General features: G+C 38.1%; 1 protein-coding gene across 6 annotated transcripts in view; it reads left to right on the forward strand.

The window, feature by feature from the left end:
- Positions 1–12,564, forward strand: part of Snx29 (sorting nexin 29) — a 560,183-nt gene that overhangs the window by 241,232 nt on the left and 306,387 nt on the right. The window lies entirely within an intron of this gene.

Genomic DNA, 12,564 nt, shown 5'->3' on the forward strand with positions numbered 1-12,564 from the left:
GTAGACTGTCTGATTGATAGGAGGCAGCTCTTGAGGCTGGCTACATGATATGGTTGGAGCCAGAAACTCTCTGTATATTTTAGAATGGGGTTGTTGGGTTTCAGGGAAGTTGTATGTCCAAATTTGAGCCTCCAGGTTTTGGCAACATTTATTTAACTGTGATCTCACTGGCTAGGTGATTTCCTCTGGAGGTGGCGAAGTCTGGCCATGATCCTTGATTCAGACCTGATTCCAGAGTCTGTGAGAGGGAAATCTGGACTCAGATGATACTTGGATTAGTTGAGGTTGTGAACTAAGAACATGGTGGGGTCCAGGCCTAGGATGCAAACTCTTCTTTGTGGGTTATATGCAAGCCAGTGTCGCTGTCATACTTCAGTGTATCAGCAGGTTCAGAAAGTAAGCTTGAGTTGCTGCTCTTCTGGGCACCTGGTTGGAACCCTTCTTTTATTTATTTTTTTGCTACCATTCCACAGAATGGAGTGACAACCCTGTTAGAATCAGTCCTGTGAAGCACATTTTTCACTTTTACACATTTCTTCTTTTTTGGGATCCCTTAACCCATTCAAATGATTTTCAACTTAGTAATAATGAGTGAAAACCTCACAGAAGAGGGCTAATGCAAACTTACATTGTGGCTCACAGTGTTGTGAGGTGAGGCTTTTGTGGTCAGCCACCTGCTGCTTTTTGGAGTTTTTTTTTTTTTTTAAACAGCTTAGTGCTAAAAGTTACATAAAAATGACCAACTCATTTCAGTAAGCATTTGTTGTCTCAATCAGCATTTGTTGTCTCTTGCATTAAGCCTAGGGAGCTGGTACATATCTTAGCAAATCTTTGGAGAAAACAGAAAAGTTCTGTCAATTGAAGATATCTCTGGGCCAGTTATGTTAACCTCTTTTCCGGTGTACTGGTTATCCTTGCAAACTCAGATCCTACCCCAGACCTGTTGTCTCAGAATCTGCACTTTAGTTTGGTTTTTTAAGGTTTTTTTTTTTTGATGCTGGGGATTGAACTTATGTTCTCAAGCTTAGCAGGCAAGCGTTTGAGCCACTGATCTAAATCCCCAGCTCTAGAGTCTGCACTTTAATAGGACTCCTGGTTAAGCTGCACTGGACGCATGAGAGACACTGGAATGCCCAGAGTTTTCACCAGTAGATAGAGGATAGATATTGACACATAGTCCTTTCTGCATCCATGTAGATATTACTAATCAAACAGGGTACTCTTTTCTAAGAGCTCTGTCTAAGCCTGAGAATGCTTCTCAGTGTCCACAGGTGACCACTTCCAGCTGATCAAAGTAGGTACTTGAAATCAGAGGTTTTAGCCACTTTAGTCCAGTCTACTACTTGGATGAGTATCTCTTGCTTGGGTAACAGCAACTTTTGGGCCTGTTTCTACTACTGCCCCCTGCTTTCCACATTGTCTATGATAGCAATTTAAAAAAAATAAATGCAAATATACTTGTGATAGTTCTTATTCCAACTAAATTGAACCCAAATGCCTTACTAGGTGTTGGAAGACTCTGCCTGACTTGGCTTCTGGTTACCTTGCTGATCTGTCTTGTGCGTGTGCGTGTGTGTGTGTGTGTGTGTGTGTGTGTGTGTGTGTGTCTGTTCCCAGTGCTCTATTTCAGTTTCTAGAGCATGCTGTGCTTTTCCCAGCCTAGGGCAGACCCAAGTCATTGTCTTCCTGAGTCTTGATTTTGTCCATGTGAGAAAGCTAAGAGCAGAGATATTTGATTTGTTAATGACCATGTGGCTTTCTGAGCCAGAGGGACTTTACTTCTAAGCCGAGGATGCTGAAGTTACTTACTCCTATAGACCATTTGAGGAAACCTCTACCGAGTCCTCTGATTCTTTATGTTCTTCTCTCATTTCTTCCTACTTATTGAGGCCTTTTAGAGTTAGCTCCTTGTTCTTTCAGGCTAAACTTACTGCCTTCCCAAGAAGGCTTTTCTACTAAATCAGCTCTCCAGTGATTCTCTCTTTGTATTGTATTTGTATCATATTTGTGTTCTCCATAAAAACTACTCTAAATTTCACAGCTAGTTTTAGCTATCTATTAATTGTTTGACTTGTTTTCAATTTCTCTATTAGTTTTCAGACTCTATGATACCAGGATTTCTACTTGTGCCACTGACTTCCACACTCAAAGCATGAGCACAGGACTTGGCACATAGTGTGTATTTAATAAATATGATTTGGATGTATGCATCCATGAATGAATGATGGAAATGAGGAGGGCAGTTATAAGATTTCAGATCTGGTTGGTACTTAAGATCACATCTAACCTATGTTCATGTTATATATACTGTGAAGCCGAGAAAAAGAGTTTTGATCACTTGAATAAAAGTAAGTGGCCAGTTGGATCCAGGATGAGTTGATGCCTGTCCACAGATGCTTTTGTTGCCTGCCCACACTATCATGTGACCTTTACTCAATGAAGATACTTTCTGCATTCTTCAGAGAGCTTTTATCAAAGGAATTTACCCAGCATTTGAAGTGGGAAGGGGTGAACATAGTGTCTCTGTGGGGTACTTAGTCAGCCAAATCCAAATTGGTGACCTGTGCTGGCCTGAAGATTCCCTCTGCAGCTTTGTCTATCCTGGTGAACTTTACTTAGCCTAACTCAGGTAGCTCTGTGTTGCTTCAGACAGCTCCATTGGTGGCTCAACTAATTTTCTTGTATTCTTTCTAGGACACAATTCAGCAAACTATCTTAAAGGGACAAATAGTAAATATTTTTGACTTTGTTGATCAGATGACTATCTGTCGCAACTACTTAACTCTGCTGTTGTAGTGTTATAAGGTATTGCACAAATGAAAAAAATATGGCTGTGTGCCAATAAGACTTTATTAAAATGGGATCAGTTCAGATTTGGCCTGTGGGCCATAATTTATATAATCTAGTTCTAAGATTTCCAAATTAAACATATAAATATAAACTCTTTCAAAAACAAAAACACTGAAGATATTTTAAAAAGTTAATTGCCTTCAATTTGTTGTTCAAAATTGCTTGCAAATGTCTTTAAGTATGACTTTTAAAATTGGTCTTTGGGCTTACAAGCTGGTTCTTAAACTTGAGAAACAACTTTGCTTTTGACTTTCTGCTTAGGCAGATAGTCAAGCAATGATTTATCAGTTGAAAAAAATAGCTTTTATTTTTAAAGTAAACAATCATGTTCTCCTCAGAAACCACACCTGCTGGGCCCTTAGCAATAACAAGAAAAGATGCCTTCATAAACACAGTAGCAGAAGTGCCATAGGCAACGTAAGTCTGTTTTATTGACAGCCTGTTTGTGGAGATGACACTGTTCTGCAAATGGATTTCTTGATTGCCCAGATACTTGAAGAGTCTGCTCAACAGTAATGAAAATGCCATTTTATTTTGAGAAAGATGAAACCAAGCTACAAAGTAGGGATTGAGCATTTATTTTTTAGATTACTGAACAAACATTTTTTAAACTACTGAGCAAAATGCCTTAGTTCTCTTTGAGTTGGAGAAAGAAACAACAACAAAAAATCCCCCAAATCCGAAATGAGAGTGCTACTTTGTTATTTAGAAATGGTTTAGACTGCAAGTAAGAGTTAATATCTTTAAGAATAAAAGTTTCATGAAAGATTTCTGCAATGATAATTACATACATGAAATAAATTAGGACACACAAAAAGATGGAAAGACATCCCATGTTCATGGATTACAAGAGTCAACACTGTTAATGTGTCCATATGACCCAAATTCATTGTAATCTTTTTCAAAGTACTAATGACATTCCTTAAAGAACTAGAAAAACATTCTAAAATTTACATGGAATCACTGAAAACCCTGAATGACTAAAGCTGTCTTGAGTAAAAGATAGTATCGCAGAGGCAAATTCTCATCTTCTCTGTAATCAGGGCAACATGATGTTTACAACAGTATAGACACACAGAGCAGTAGGAGAGAATAGGGTGCGTAAAACTCACACATCTGCAGCCAAAGGTGTAATTTTTAGTGGAAGTTCTCAGAACACACTTTGGAGAAAGTTCAGTATTTTCAATATGTAGTGTTAAGAATACTGAATATCCTCAGGCACAGGAATGAAACTGGATCTCCATTCTTTATCAGTTATAGATACCAACTCAAAATGCATAAAGATTTAGTGTAGTATTTGGAGCTATGAAACTACTAGAAGAAAGCTTAGAGGAGATTGGACTGGATATAGATAATGTAAGGATTTTTTTTTGGACAAAACACATGAAACAAAAGTAAAAATATGTAAATGGAAGTACATCAAACTAATTTCTGCAAAGGAAAGGAAACAAGAGATTGAAAAGACAACTAAATAAGGAGAGGGAATATTTGCAAACTACATATCTGACAGAGGATTAGTATCTAGAACATGTAAGAAACTCTATAAATTTAATCATAAAACAGAACAAGCCTGATTAAAAGATGGGCAAAAGACTTAAATATTTCTCAAATATTTAGCATCAGATAACTAACAGGTATGTGAAAAATGTTGTGTCACTGTAATCAAATCTAAATAAAAAGCACTGAAATATCACTTATCCTTAGTAAAAATGACTTTAATTTAAAAAGTGCTACTTAGTAACGAATGAGTAAAGAAAATGTGGTTTATATGCACAATAGAATACCATTCAGCTATAAAAATGAAATCCTGTTATTTTTAATAACATGCTAAGTGAAAAACAGGCACAAAAAGCATTGCATGATCTCACTCATGTATGATTTTAAAACAGTTGACCTCAAGGAAGTTAGTGGTCACTAGAGGGTGGGGAAACTAACAGGGATGGAGAGATGAAAAGTTTTGATTGTTGTTGGTTAGAAACAAGAAGTTATGGTGTGAAACCTCACAGTAGGGTGACTATACATAACAGTGTATTTCAAAAAGCTAGAATATAGGATTGTGAATGTTTTTGCCATAATGCCATGGAATGTTTTTTCCATAATGTATGAAAAAATAGATATATTCAATCGGATTTAAAGGTCACAATGTATACCTGTATCAAAATATTACTTGGTACCCTCTTAACATGTGACAAATTTATTTTTATGGAATTGGGAGTCGAACTCAGGATCTCACACTTGCCAGGCAGGCACTGTGCCACTGAGCTATATTCCCAACAACATACAACCAGTTTTAAGCTTTTACCTGTCAGTTAAAAATAAACTTACAAAGATGAGAAAAATATAAAAGTAAGAATTTATTTTCCCTTTTAACAAGCCATTTAAAAGTTAAACTGTTGAAGAAATCGAGGCCTACCTTGGTTAGAGTGTACATTTCACTCATTTGGATTTTAAAGCTTAGTGTTTTCCTCCCATGCTATGTCAGTTCACTAGAAAGAAATGAAAGCAGAATTTCTATCAAAAGGTTTTCTCTTCTGCAGACATTTTTCAAACCATAGTTGAACCCCTGTTGTGTGTACAATTTTGTGTTTTGCTTCTTCCTTGTATTTGTCCATTACAGTCTTTTCTATTACATTGCCTACATAGCTCTATAGCAACTCATGACATTTCATATCTATGATAGACCAGAGTTTATTTAGTCAATTTCCTACTGTTGAACCTTTTCTGTTGTTTTACTGGAAAAAAAAATGTTGCAGGGACTATGTTTTGTATGTAGACTTTCCATATATTTCTAATTATTTTGGGTATGTAGTCATAAAAGCACAATTGCTAGGTGAAATGCTAAGTTTCTCTGATTTCTTTTATGGAATTTCAAAAATTTTGCATCCATTTGAAAGCATCATTGATAAGCTATTGTCGCCAAGATTAATGGATGATCACTGTTTAAACTCCAGTAGGAAAAATTTAGTTGGTGGATTTACTGGATTGCTATAGAGATAAAATATTTTTTTTGTTGTTGTTGTTTTTTTGTTTTTGGTCTTTTGAGACGGGGTCTTGCTGTGCAGTTCAGGCTGGCCTTGAGCTCACTTTGTAGCCCAGGCTGGTCTCAAACTTGTAACGATCCTCCTGCCTCAGCCTCCCGAGTGCTGGGATTACAGGCGTGAGCCACCACGTCCAGTTGGAGATAGAATATTTTTCTCTGCATTTATGAATTGAATATTTTTATTTAGAGAAAAAAAGTAAAACAAAAATGGGTAGAAATAATACAGAATTTCAAAGAAAAATAACAGTAAGAAATCACTAGTTGATAAATTACATATTGTTATCTTAGAAGTAGCTGTTCAGGTTATAAAATCAAAGCATAAAAAGTAGACAATGACAGTTAGTATAAACTATTCTGTTTGATAAATAACAGAAACTTAGTAGTTTGGTAATCTATCTTGCACACTTATACATGCAGTTGCACCCTTTAAAGCACTTTCTTTTCCTTTCATTATTGTAATATCTATTATACATTTTGGGTCATATTACTCTTTCATTTTTTATTATTATTTTTGTACTAGAGAGACAATACAATATTTACAAATGTGAATCTGATTTATTTCACTTATGAGGATAGTCTCAAGGTGCCTCCATTTACCTATAAAAGTCTCAAGATCATCCTTTTTATAGCTGGATAATATTCTGTTGTATAAAAATACCATGTCTTTTTCATCCATTCTGCAGTTGATGGGCATTTGGGTTGTTTATTTAGATTTAGCTATTATAAATTGCACTGCTATAAACATGGGTGCACATATATTGCTGTGACGTGACCTTTTGGATTTTTCTGGGAAAATACTCAGGAAGAGGATAGCGGGATTGAATTGAACTTTTAATCCTAGTTTTTTGAGTAATCTCCATACTGATTTCCTCAGTGGCTGCACCAGTCTACATTCCCACCAAGAGTGGAGAAGTGTTTCTTTTCCTCACAGCCTCACCAACATTTGTTATCAGGTGATTTTTTTTTTTTTTTTTTTTTTTTTTTTGCGGGGGGGATACCAGGGATCGAACTCATGACCTAGTACTTGCCAGGCAGCACTGAGCTAAATCCCTGGGCCCAATTAGTTGATTTCTTGATGGCAGCGGTTCTTTATGGAGTGAGATGAAATCTCAACGTTTTAATTTGCATTTCTCGAATGACCAGTAATAGTGAACATTTCTTCATGTATTTATTTCCCATTTGTATATCTGTATGTGAGAAATGAGTGTTCATCTCAGATGTCCATTTTTGGAGAAGGTATTTGAATTTAGGGAGCTTAATTTTTTCCAATTCCTTATATGTTCTAGATGTAAGTCTTTTGTCTGAGGGACTTCTGGCTAAAATTCCCATTCTGTGGATTTTCTTTTCACCTTGTTGGTGATTTCTTTTGAGGAGCAGAAACGTTTTAATAAGATGAGATCTCAGTTGTTGATTCTTTGAAGTACTTCCTGTGCAGTTTGCATTTTGTTCATGAACTTGTTGCCTGCCCCTATGTCTCCAAGATTACTACCTACCTTGTCTTCCAGTAGATTTAGTGTTTCTGTTTTGTATTTAGGTCTTTGATCCATTTTGAAATTTTTGCAGGGTATAGCAATCTGTTTTGAAAGTTGTTTTCTTTCAGAGCTTGAATTCTTTACTCCAAGCTCATCTTAACTTGAGGGTTTATGCTCAAATGTCTGCTATGATTCTAATGGCCTTTCCTTGATAGGTGAGTTGTGTTTCTTCTCTAACAGCTTTTAGTATTGTTATGTTCTATGTCTGTGGTCTTAACTATTATATGTCTATATAGGTATAGATTTATGTTGGGTGTGAATGTTTGATATTCTGTATGCCTCACTTTCTGCATATCAGATTCTTTCCCCATGTTTGGGAAATTGTCTTCTATTACTTCTGTGAATAGTTTATGCCATTTGCATCATCTTCACTGATGCCTATTAGTCTTATATTGTTTCTTTTGACATCATCTTGAAGCTGTCGAATTGTCATTTCATGTTGCCTTGTTATTTTTAAAAGTTCTATCCTTTCATGATCGCTAGCTGCAATCCTGTTCTCAAGGTCCAAAGTTGTATCCTCAGCTTCATTTAAATGGTTTTTGCCAGCTTTCAATAGAATTTTTTATTTCTTAGATATCTCTTTGAATTTGTTTCATGCATTCTACTTGTTTTCTATATTGTTCATTCAAGGTTTCAGTTTCCCATGCTCCTGTAGTTTTCTTTTTTATCTGTGTCTTCTTTAGCTATGCTGAGCAATTCCTTTATTAAGTTTGTCATTTCTGTCTTTATGTGAGAAATTATTTCTAATTTGATTTCCTCTGTGGTGTCATGGATTTGTTTCTTTATTTCATGTGCTATATTTTTAGAAATTTCAGTTGTATGACATTTAAAGTCCTCTATTTCAGTGTCTCCTGTACTTGTTCTTGATGGACTAGATGTTTGGTATTTCATTTTGCTTTTTCATTTTGTCATTTTCACCTTTAGGGCTACTATTTGTTCTTTCAATCTCACTGGTCTCAACTGTTGGTAGTGTGTATCTTAGGGTCCTACTTAGGGTTGATGCTTGTCTAATTGCTGGGTACCAAAATCAAGAGGCGGGTCAGTCACCTGAATTTGTCCTGCAGGGCCTGTTGGGTGAGTCCTATATTTTTCCTAGCCTAGGAGTATTGATGAAAGTGAACCATTAGTTCCTGCTATTCCTATGTCTTCAGGTTGTTCCAGGCCACTAGATCTCCCTGTCTATAGTGCTTGCCTTGGCAGGGACCCTGCTGTGTCACTAGGTGTCTCATAAGCCCTTTTAATTTTCTCCAGGTTGTGAGGCCTTATTAGCACACTCCTCAGCCCACCTAATGTTCTGTGTATGGAGGAAGGACTCACCCACACTCTTCCCAGGCTCACCAAGGTCCTACAGCTGGAGGGGACTTTGCTACTGCTCCTCTTTACCCACTGAAGTCCTCTATTTTAGGGGCAAATTCACCACACTATCGAAGCCTGCTGAGGTCCTCTGTTTGGATGAAGGGTTACTGAGTCTCCCATCAACCCAGCAAGGTTAATCTACTGCAGTCCAAGGTTCCTCGCACTGCAGGCCAAGGTTCTGGAACGAGGAACCTTGAACTGCAGTCCAAGCAGTCCATAGCAATACTAGGTCCAGGAGGTGGCAGCGATCTGGGGTCAAAAGGAGGAGTGCAGGTGTGGAGCAACAGCCCTCAGGAAGTCTGTGGTGTGAGGGAGGTTGAATTTTGTTTTGTTGAATTGGTATCTTAATTCTTTGGCATATATGTTTTAAGTGTTTATTTTTGGGTTATATGAAGTATTGGTGTCAAAGCGCTGGCCTTTGTTTTAATTATTCCTAATTCTGGGAAAAGTCATGAATTGTCTTCTCCTCAGTTAGGTTTCTAGCAGCTTATCTAGGTTAGTTAGGCAATTTGATAGTCTATATTTTGATCATGAAATCTTCATGCCATTTAAGGTACTTTATAGGGCTGATGGTTGGTTATTAAGGGAGAGAGAAATCAGTAAGCTCTGCAGAAATCTCTCTGCCTCCCCCCCCCCCCCATGTTACAGTTACTTATATAGTAGATGTAATTTAAGCTTGAATCCTGGGTTTATATTTCCTTTGGTAAACAGAAGAGTATCTTTAGTATTTAATCTCCAATGAGTTTCACAGCAGGATAGTTAAAACTGGGAAGTTTGGCTACTCATGAGAGTATGATTCTCCCAAAGCTACAGAAACTTAATTGATGATTTACTTTGTGGATGTGATTACTATAAAATAAAACATGGTTTCATGGAGTTCATACAGAAGCCATCCTGGTGATTGGCAGTACCTTATTCAGGGTGAACCTTGGTTGCCAAGGAGAAAGGTTCTTAGACCAGGATGTCTGCATTGTGAATCCTGGCCACACCTTGTTTTGAACTGTATTCCTGGTGTAAGCCATTTCACTGAACCATATACTCTTTAAGACTAAAAAACCCAAAATACTTTTATTAGTATTAATACTTTTATTAGTTGTACATAATGATTATATTAATCATGTTGGTACAGGTATATAACTCATCTTAATTTTCCCCCCTAATCTTCCCACTACTTTCCCTCCCCATCCCCTCTCTCCATCTCAGTCCCTATTTATAAAAGATCTCTCTTCTCATTTATTGTTATACTTTTATAATTATACTTCTTAGCTGCTCATTGGTTGTGGTGATAGTTTGTTGGAGCCCACTATGAAGTGGCTCTGAGCAGGATGTAAAATTAATTATTGGGCTTTGTATGTTTGTCTGTGAGTCTGTCCTAAGCCTCAGCCTCTTGCCTGGTGATGGGAGCTAATTCATAGTAAGTGAACTTCTATGAATCTGGTTCTGGCTGAGGCCTGTAGTGGCCTGTGAGGCCAGAAATACCTCAAAGGGCAAGATAAGGCCACAGCTGTGGACACTTGGCTCAAACATCAATTAAGTAGAGACTGTAGCTGCAGGAATTACTCCTACAGTTTGAATTCTACCATGTCTTCATGATAAGATGGTTCTGCTAAGTTGACATGATATATTATTTGGAAACATCCAAATAGTGACTCCCAAGGTCCTGCTCATTGCCTGTGCTTTCCACAGTTTCCTTGCTCTTTGTTTTGGACCTAATAAAAATAGGCGGTCCAGAGAAGTCTTTGTCTTAGCCCTCAGAGTCTCGAACTCAGCTAAAGGATTTTGACCTTCCTGGAGCCTGAAAATCATACCACTTGTCTCATTTTGTTTAAGCCTTCACCGTATACCTGTTAGGGAGATTGGGGATCTAGGTCAGGACCCGATAATAGTTCCCTGAAAACTACTGAAGATCTGCTGAGATGGGCCAGTCCAAGCTTAGAGCACCCAGTCTGTGGCTCAGAGAGACTCTTCTTGCTCCTGACCTTTCATCCTGTGGCTAGAGGTTATAAAATGCACTCATATCTTCCATATATTTTGATCTTTAAAATAATCATGTGATTATAACAGGCAAATGTAGGCATATCATTTGTATTACTACTTAAAACCCTTCAGTGTCTCTTTGTTACTCCTAGAGCTCTTCTTTTTTCCCCATGACCTGGCCTGTGTGCTGTCCAGCTGCTTCTTCCCCTTCCTTTGAACTTCTCCCTCCCAGCTGTTCTGGTCACATACATCATTCTCAGTTTATAACAACCCCAGTTCTTTCCTCTTAGTGAGTTTGCATTTGCTGTTTACTTTATTCAAACCTCTTTCCTCAGTCTTCAGGGAAAAAAAATCAGAGTTCCATTCTGACTAGCTAGAATCTATATCCTTCAGCCCCCCAAACATATATTCTCTAACCTCTGGCCAGAGCCAGGCCATTTTACTTGAGGTGGGTTTTGGGTTGTTTGTTGGTGACCTTACCCCAGTTGTACTTGCGTCATCATTTTTATGGTTTGTGCTCAGTCTGTCCTCCCCATTGGATTGTAAGTGTCTGGAGACTGGGTTCCCATGAATGTTGTTCTCTTAGGCATTGCCTTCTAAAGGAGAATGGTCAGTAAATTTCCCCATTGTACAGACAAGAAAATAGTCTGTGACAAATTGAGGGCCCTGTCTATGGACTTAGAAAGGAGGAGAGCTAGACATTGAATCTGCTCACCTGGCTCGAGTCATTCCTTTACTCACGAAGTGCCTCTGACCCTCTGTGCTGTGGGTTGCAGCTTCGAATGGTCAGTCACAGTGCCTGTGGTGAGGCTCTGGGCCTTGGGCTTAATGGAATCTGGCTGTCTGGCAGGCAGGGCACCCTTCTTTTCAAGACACCCACAGGCTGTCTTCTACCCCTACTCCATAAGTCCCTCTGTCCTCTCCTAAGGGTCCTAGAAGCAGGCCTACCTGAAGTGCCTTTGTAAATACAATCTGGAAAGAAAGGGCTCACAGGCAACTTTGAGCAGAACATGCCCCCTGAGAGAGCTATTCTGCCTGGCTTCAGTTCTTCTCTTTCATGTGGTACTCACTCTTTTTGTCTCTATATATCTCTTTTTGGGTCACATTCATTTTTTTCTTTCCCTTCCTCTTTCTCTTTGACTTGATCTCTTTATTTTTCTTGGAATAAAACCAGTCTCTCTCTATCTCTTCCATCCCTCCCTTCCTTTGTCTCTTTATTTCTTTATCTTTTTCTTCTAAACGCTTACCCCATTAGATGATCTTTTAGGCAACTGGAACCCATTTGTTCTCTCTCTTTCCTTCTCTCTAATTGTCTCTAGTGTTTAATAAGTTTAGGGAAGATAGACACAAACTGTTGAGTTCCTCTTCATTGGCATGCCTCAGAGTTGGCAGGAGTCACTCAGAGACCAGCTGGCACTGAGAATCCCACAGTGCTCATGTTTTCTGCTTGCTGTGTATGAGTCTGTCTCTCAGGCTTGCAGTACTTAATTTGAAATTTGATTAGGAAGCCCAACAATCCATTTTATCATTTGGAGGTACATTCTTGGCATGTCTGATGGGAGCAGTGCAGGCAGATCTTTGCCTCTGTACTATTGCTGGAGTTTGTCAGGAGCTTTATTATGGAAATTACTGTTTCTGCTTTTCTTTTTCTCTGTGTTACTTTCCTGTATTGATAAATTCTTACCTGCATAACATTGGGGTATTCTTTAAGGGTCTAGCTTTCTGATTCAGTGGCAAGACTCAAAATAACACAGATAAAAGAAATGGGAAAACCTCTGGGTAATTGAAAGGAAAATTAATCAGTGTTTT

Source organism: Cavia porcellus, unplaced genomic scaffold (genome assembly GCF_034190915.1).
Source record: "Cavia porcellus strain 051 isolate PalLab524CR breed Dunkin Hartley unplaced genomic scaffold, mCavPor4.1 scaffold_16, whole genome shotgun sequence".
Taxonomy (NCBI): domain Eukaryota; kingdom Metazoa; phylum Chordata; class Mammalia; order Rodentia; family Caviidae; genus Cavia; species Cavia porcellus.